Genomic DNA, 7,579 nt, shown 5'->3' with positions numbered 1-7,579 from the left:
GGGGACAGCACTCTAGGCCCTCCCCATCGGCGCGGACTTCCGGTCCTGCTTGTTGCCTGTCATGCCCTCTTTAGTCCTGGACCCCAGACACTGCTGGAAATGCCTCCCCTTTGCTTCCGCCAGCTCGTCAGCCGGATCAGAGGTTGCATGAGGAAACTTTTGCTTCTGCTCCAGGCGCCTCCCAACTTCCGTGGATTTCCTGTCTGGCCACACCTGCTTTCAGTGTCCCCATTAGGAGGACAGGGCTGGCAAACGTGGCATGCTTGCTGCTGCCACCCCAGTCGGAGCCAGGGGAGACATTGATTGCCAACCAATCACAATCAGCTTTCCCTTCGAGTCTTGGAAGCTTCACTCTTCAATACCTGGTTCCAGCTAGGCACTGCCTGGCAACCAAGATTGGCTCTTTTGATAAAAATAGTGACTGTCCCTGAGATGGGTGCCCAATAAGTGTGTGGCTCAGACCTCAGTGGGGGCTACTGGCCTCCCAGAGATTGGGCCCCCGCATGGAGCCGACCTCGTGGTCAGTGCTTTCCGTGATTGCCCGGAGAGCCCCGGCCGAGGTCACAGGCTGCCTCGGCCTCCCTCCAGAGACTGTCCAGGCAGGAATGGTGGACTCTGTCCCAGTACACACACACACACACACTCCCACATACACACTCCCATCCATGAAACTGTCCAGGCAGGAATGGCGGACTCTGTCCCAGTACACACACACACACACACACACACACACACACACACTCCCACATACACACTCCCTTCCATGAAACTGTCCAGGCAGGAAGGGCAGACTCTGTCCCAGTATACACACACACACACACACACTCCCACATACACACTCCCATCCATGAAACTGTCCAGGCAGGAAGGGCGGACTCTGTCCCAGTACACACACACACACACACACACACACACACACACTCCCACATACACACTCCCTTCCATGAAACTGTCCAGGCAGGAAGGGCGGACTCTGTCCCAGTACACACACACACACACACACACACACACACACACTCTCCCACATACACATTCCCATCCATGTTCACATCCCCCACATGCACACATCTGCACTCACATGCTCACACTTATACACACAGGCACAGATACACATGCTCACATTTATATATACGTATTCACACACTCACACAAATACATTTCCATTAAACATTCCATGGTTTGGGGAACCTCTGTGAAGATTTTGGGGCTAGAGAATGTGTTACATTTCACAGAGCACAGCTTCCCACTGTCCCTCTGCCCACTCTCCACCTTCTCTCCATCTCTTCTCCATTCCCCCCTCACTGCCCCACCCCGGCGTCCTGTTTGTGTCCCTCTGTTTTGTAGAGCCATTCTGCTGCCTGCTCGGGAGCTGGGGACAGCTCATGCCTGTGTCTTCAGATCCCGACCCACTAAGTCAAGTCTTTCTCAGAGAGTCATTAGGATCACAAGCTTCTCCATCCTGTTTTACATATTGTTCTGAATAAATGGATGGCTGTACCAAAAGGCATTTTTCTACAGCTCTCCATTTCCATCCTAAACTAACACAAGTCAGCGACAAACACCATTTCTAAACCCCTCCCCAGTGCCCAGCACTGCGTCCAGTATTACAAATCAAGACAATACTGTCCCCAAAAGAGCACTCAGACACCTAAGCAAACAGTGACAAGTGAAAGGCATGATTAATGCCATCCCTGGAGGCAAAGAAGTGATGCCCCTGCCATGACATGAAGGATGTCCTCATTCCAGGTGAACAATATTGGAAAGGTTATTTCAGCAGAAAGGACAGCATGAGCACAGGTGTGACATTTTTCTGCCAGGTGCAGGGCTGAGGGTGGAGGAGCAGCACAGAGGAGCAGAGGGAGCAGGCAGAGGCCAGACTGTGCCAGGGCCCCGGGACCGGGGCCGTGACTCCATCTGAACCACGATGGACCCTGGACCACTTGTGAAAGCCATGGTTTGAAGAGGAACCAGTACCACAGACATCTTCCCCGAGAACCAGCTGAGCTGTGTGAACCTCTGTCCACCAAGGCCTCTGAAAAGTATTCATTCAGGACCTAACTGTCCAACAAATACACACATGTCAGAGGCAACCATTTTCTGATGGCTGTCACTTCAGGTTAGTTTCACCTGCACTTCAACTTCATATAAGTGGGATCATCCAATCAAGACTCTTTTGTCTCTGGCATCTTTAGCTCAGTGTGTCTGAGGAACATCCATGGATGGAATCTTCTAAAGTTTTGTTTCACACATTGAAAGTTAGGGCACTAAACTTGGAGGAGTCCAAACTTAAGTTTCCTAATCAACCCACCACAGAAGCAGGGCTCCCGTGGAAATTAGCTTTATCCTCTTCTTTTAAAAGCTTACACAGAACATAAGCCTCGAGGACCACAATGTATAGCGAGCTCCCCAGCCCACACTCCAGTCCCCAATTTAAGAGACTCTATTAAGCCCAGGGTGGATTTTCTATGCCCAATGGTTTTTCATTTTGTCTTTTAATTTTTATTTTAAGGACTTTAATTTTAACAAAAGAGCCAAATTACTGCCATGCTTTAAAATGAACTTGTTTAGGGGAGTTAAAAACAGGCTTTAGAATACGGAGCTTTAATTAACTTTGGGAGATGGTAATTAGACAGTCCCTGTGCCCTGTCTCAGGCTTTGCAAAGGCAAAGAAGAGAGACCAGAGACAGGAATTCGCACCTTAACAAAACACTGGAACCCCCTGAAGAGTTCCAGGGTCCCTCCTGCCCAGGATTCACCCCCAGACTAATGACATCAGAATCTGTTGGGTTGGGACCCAAACACCAGGGTAGTTTTTTAAGCTCTCAGGCAATTCCAATGAGCATTAAAGGTTGAGACTCCCTAATTTAGATTGATTGACAGCTGTCAACAGTGTCGTTTAGATAAAAGACAGGAAGGAAGGGAGACAGGGTGAGGCTGAGAGACACAAGGGTCTTCATACCAAAATACATATCAGCTTTGCAAAGGAGCCAAGGCGACCACAACCAAGTCAAGTGACACCAAGGGACATTTCCAGCCTCCCATCCAAGTACTAACCAGGCCCGACCCTGCTTAGCTTCCGAGATCAGACGAGATCGGGCGCGTTCAGGGTGGTATGGCCGTAGACGGGACATTTCCAACCTCTAAGAAAGAGTTCTGTTATGGTCTGAACTATATTCCCCCCCCCCCTCAATTCACAGTTGCAGTCCTAACCCCCAGTTCCTCAGAGTATGAACTGTATTTGGAGATCGGGCCTTTAAAGAGGTAATTAAGTTAAAACGAGGCCAGTAGGGTAGGCTTTAATCAATCTGACTGGTGCCCTTATAGGAAGAGATTAGGACAAAGAGACACCTGGGCACATGCACAAAGGAATGGACCCTGCGAAGAGGCAGCGAGAGGGTGGCCATCTACAAGACAAAGAGGCCTCAGAGGAATCCAACCCTGCCAGCACCTGGATTTGGGGCTTCCAACTTCCAGAACTATGACAAAAATACATTTCTGTTGTTGAAGCCACCCGGTGGGTGGCATTTTGTTGTGGCAGCCCAAGCAGACAAATCCAAGTTCCACTTCAGCTCTCGGGCTTTATGTGTAAAGTCTTACAAGGGTTACTCCTCAGGCCCAGGATCTTTATTTCTAGGGCTTTACCCTAAAAGCTAACCAGGAATGTTTACAGAATTACCTACAGGCCCTGGCCGGGTGGCTCAGTAAGTTAAGCGTCAACCCTGCACATCAGAGGTCGCTGGTTTGACTCCCAGTCAGGGTGTGAGGAGCAATCAGTGAGTACACAACTAAATGGAACAACTAGGTGAAGCAACTAGTTTGTGCTTCTCTCTCTCTCTCTCTCGTCAATGGGAAAAAAATTATTTTAATGAATTACCTACAAAGATGTCTGTTGAATATTCTTCATAATTATAGATATTGGAAATGTTTGACAGTGGGAGAATGGAAAAGTCAATGATAGCAATAAGTTCAACTGAGCATGCAGAAACCATTATCAAGATTTCTAAAGTTGCACAGTCAGCGTGGTCTCTCGCCTGTGCCAAAAATGCATTGATCTTGATCAGACCCTTATGCTGAGATCTCCTAACCCCACCCCAGGATGCTGAGCATGTGTCTTTCTCTGGCCTCTAACTTCTAAGTCACCTAGAGGTAGCTACCTCTCCCCAAGTCACACAGACCAACAAGAGTCTTTTAGCTTTTCAGTCTGTGCCTCTGTATCCCAAACCCACACATGGATGTATAAATATGGGAAAATGTATCAAGCTAATGTATTACACTTTATGTAAGTGATATGTTGTTTTTAAAAAATACTTTAAAATGCAGTATAAAAAAAGCTATAAGTTAATATGGTACATACACAGTTGACTGGTACAAGATTCATAGAGCTGAGAGGGGTTGGGGCAGGAGAGACTGTTCTGACTTGGATTGGAAGAGTGTAATCCGGGATGGCTTCCCCTGGGAGGTGACTCTTGCACTAAGGCTCAAAGGTGAAGGCAGAGTGAATGCAGGAGAAACAGCATCTCAGACATGCTCGTTGAAAGGCTCAGAGGATGCATTCCAGGCCAATGGAAGATGCATGCAGGTGGAGAGATTGGCCGGGGCTGTGCCTGGAGTGTGATGGGAGAGGTGCAGGGCCGGGACGAGAGCGGCTGGGCTGCAGATGGAGCTGCTCTTGTGCTGAATCCAGGAACAGTCCTAGCATGGCTGGTTAAGGGCGGGCTGTGCTCTCAACGACCTCAGAGAGGGTCAGGCAGTCCTGCCAGCTGTGGGGTGCCGTGGAGAGCAGGTGGGATGGATGTGGAGCTCAAGAGTCTGAATGATGTGGCTGAGGTCCCCATTCACTGTTCTTCGGGATACAGATGGGAAGCCAGACACAGACTAGAGAGCTAAGTACACGTGCATGTGTGTCGGGAAGGGGGTAGCAGAGGTCATTTAAATTTGGGGGACCAAAGAAAATAGACACAATGTCTTGAGATGGGGTGAGCGGATCTCAGGACAAGATCTTGAGATATGGTCTTGAACCCAGGCCAGCTCTGGAATCTTAGCTGATCTGTTTTCTCCTTATTTGTTTTTATAATAACAGATTGGGAAGTATTCTTAAGAGAATCCTCCTCATCTTATTTTATTTTGGAATGAACTTTTTTTTGCCCCACCCCCACCACCAGTGCTCACCCCAGTTTACAGAAGGCAACACAGAGACCCAGAAAAGAGAGTTGAGGGGGAAGGGGAATATGGGGGGGGGGGGTTAAGTGATGTGAACCAAGCACAGAGGAGCCTGGCAGGTGTCCAGGGCTTGGCATGGGGTCAGCAGACCCTCCAGGCTCACTGCAGAGCAGCCTGGACCAGGAGGCCTTCAGAAGGGGCCCTGCCCCTAGGACCCGAGGGTGCCTGCACCAGTCATTTCAGAAGTGTGGCTGGAATAACATGGAGAAAGCTGCCTGCCAGGTGTATTTGCACAGACCAGCAGCAGTTCCTTCTGAATTTCTGTGGGGTATTTTGGTTGGGTTTTTTGTTGTTTTTTTAAATTATCCAGATTAGCATAGGTGAATTCCCGTGTTTAAATGGTTCCCATTTTACAAGACCAGCTGTCAAAGTGGAAGTGTGTGTCTGGTGGGTTTACCCACTAGAAGTGTGTTCAATGGGCAGGGCACAGTAGAACCCCCCCAAACGCCACCCTTCACCTTCTCATGAATTAACTTCTCACTATGTACACAACACAGGCTTCATAAATGCAACTCTCCTCTTAATGTTTAAGTACCGAGTCTGCTGTCATAATGAGCTAGAACCCTGAAAACCACTTCTGCAGTGCAAACCAGCCCTCTCTCCCAGGGGAGTCACACTCTGGCTCCCAGTGCTGGAGGACCTGCAGGGGCTAGTTTGGGACCATAGGCGGGGACAGGGGAATCTTTGGAAGAAAGACAGGGAAGAAAGATGTGTCGTGAATCAAGACGGGGGTGTGTGTAGCAGCTTGGCAGTCATTTAGGAGAGGGGTGGTGAGCCACAGAGGGTCAGCCTTATCTCCCCCCACTAGTCACTGACCTCTTGTTCCTTCCCCCCGACATCACCTTCTAATCATCACCACTTCTCTGCCCAGTGAAACGCCACCACGCGCAGCAGTCGGCCCAGTGAGCCCTGGCTGGGTGAGCAGCCGCACAGAGCACAGGCTCCCAGCAGGGCAGACCCCTCAGGACCGTGGCCAGGGTTCCACACGCACAGCCACGTGCAGCAGTCGGCCCAGTGAGCCCTGACTGGGTGAGCAGTCGCACAGAACACGGGCTCCCGGCAGGGCAGACCCCTCAGGATCGTGGCCAGGGTTCCACACGCACAGCCACGCGCAGCAGTCGGCCCAGTGAGCCCTGGCTGGGTGAGCAGCCGCACAGAGCATGGGCTCCCGGCAGGGCAGACCCCTCAGGACTGTGGCCAGGGTTCCACACGCACGGCCACACGCAGCAGTCGGCCCAGCGAACCCTGGCTGGGTGAGCAGCCGCACAGAACACGGGCTCTCGGCAGGGCAGACCCCTCAGGATCGTGGCCAGGGTTCCACACGCACGGCCACACGCAGCAGTCGGCCCAGCGAGCCCTGGCTGGGTGAGCAGCCGCACAGAACACGGGCTCTCGGCAGGGCAGACCCCTCAGGACCGTGGCCAGGGTTCCACACGCACGGCCACGCGCAGCAGTCGGCCCAGCGAGCCCTGGCTGGGTGAGCAGCCGCACAGAACACGGGCTCTCGGCAGGGCAGACCCCTCAGGATCGTGGCCAGGGTTCCACACGCACGGCCACGCGCAGGGTCACCTCGTTCTGGTCCCAGGCCTTCATCCTCTGTGCTTCCCAGAACTGTGCACATGTTTATGCTTTGTTTCAGAACAAGAAGCATTAACGTTGCAAAATTAATGCATCCTAAGGTTCATTTTTTATTAAAAATAAATAAAACTACCGTTAATACGGACATGAATATTGATGTTTGGGAACGTGTGCATATTTTTAAAGAAACGTGTCTGTGTATATGCATCAGAAGAAATCTGAAGGACACATACCAAACTGTTCCTCTTGCTTATCTCCAAAGGGCTTTGCTGTTAGAAAAAGTATCATTTTAATTTATTACAGGCATATATTATGTTTATAAGCTTTCAACCACTTTTTGTGAAGAAGTTTCCTGGGTTTGCATTTGTCCTCTCCCTGCCTTCTTAATTTTCCTCTGGGATATGACTCACAGACACTTGGGCACCTTGGGTCCATGTTTCCAGGAGCAGGGGAGACATGAGCAGTCTCAGAGTAACAAGGCCCCAAACCGATAGTTGTACATATGAGATGAGGAGCTTGGACTAGGGAGTAAACAGCACACTGCTTGCTTCCGAGAAAGTTGGGCTGTGAAAAAAAGTCAGCTCAATTGAACTGTGTGCTTAGTGACTGATAGTGAAGGACATTCTGGTGCAAGCTCCTTATTCCTTCAGGGACATACAACCAAGAATTTGCAGACTGGCACTGGTCTTCAGGTCACATTTTAAGTGGTACTTATCTATACAACAACTTCACTAAGGCCAAGTAGTTTATTGTAGGAAAGTTTACATTTGGGTAGATTTGT

Source organism: Saccopteryx bilineata, chromosome 2, assembly GCF_036850765.1.
Source record: "Saccopteryx bilineata isolate mSacBil1 chromosome 2, mSacBil1_pri_phased_curated, whole genome shotgun sequence".
NCBI classification, from domain to species: domain Eukaryota; kingdom Metazoa; phylum Chordata; class Mammalia; order Chiroptera; family Emballonuridae; genus Saccopteryx; species Saccopteryx bilineata.
The sequence above is the reverse complement of the archived record's forward strand: the minus strand, read 5'-3'. Positions refer to the sequence as shown.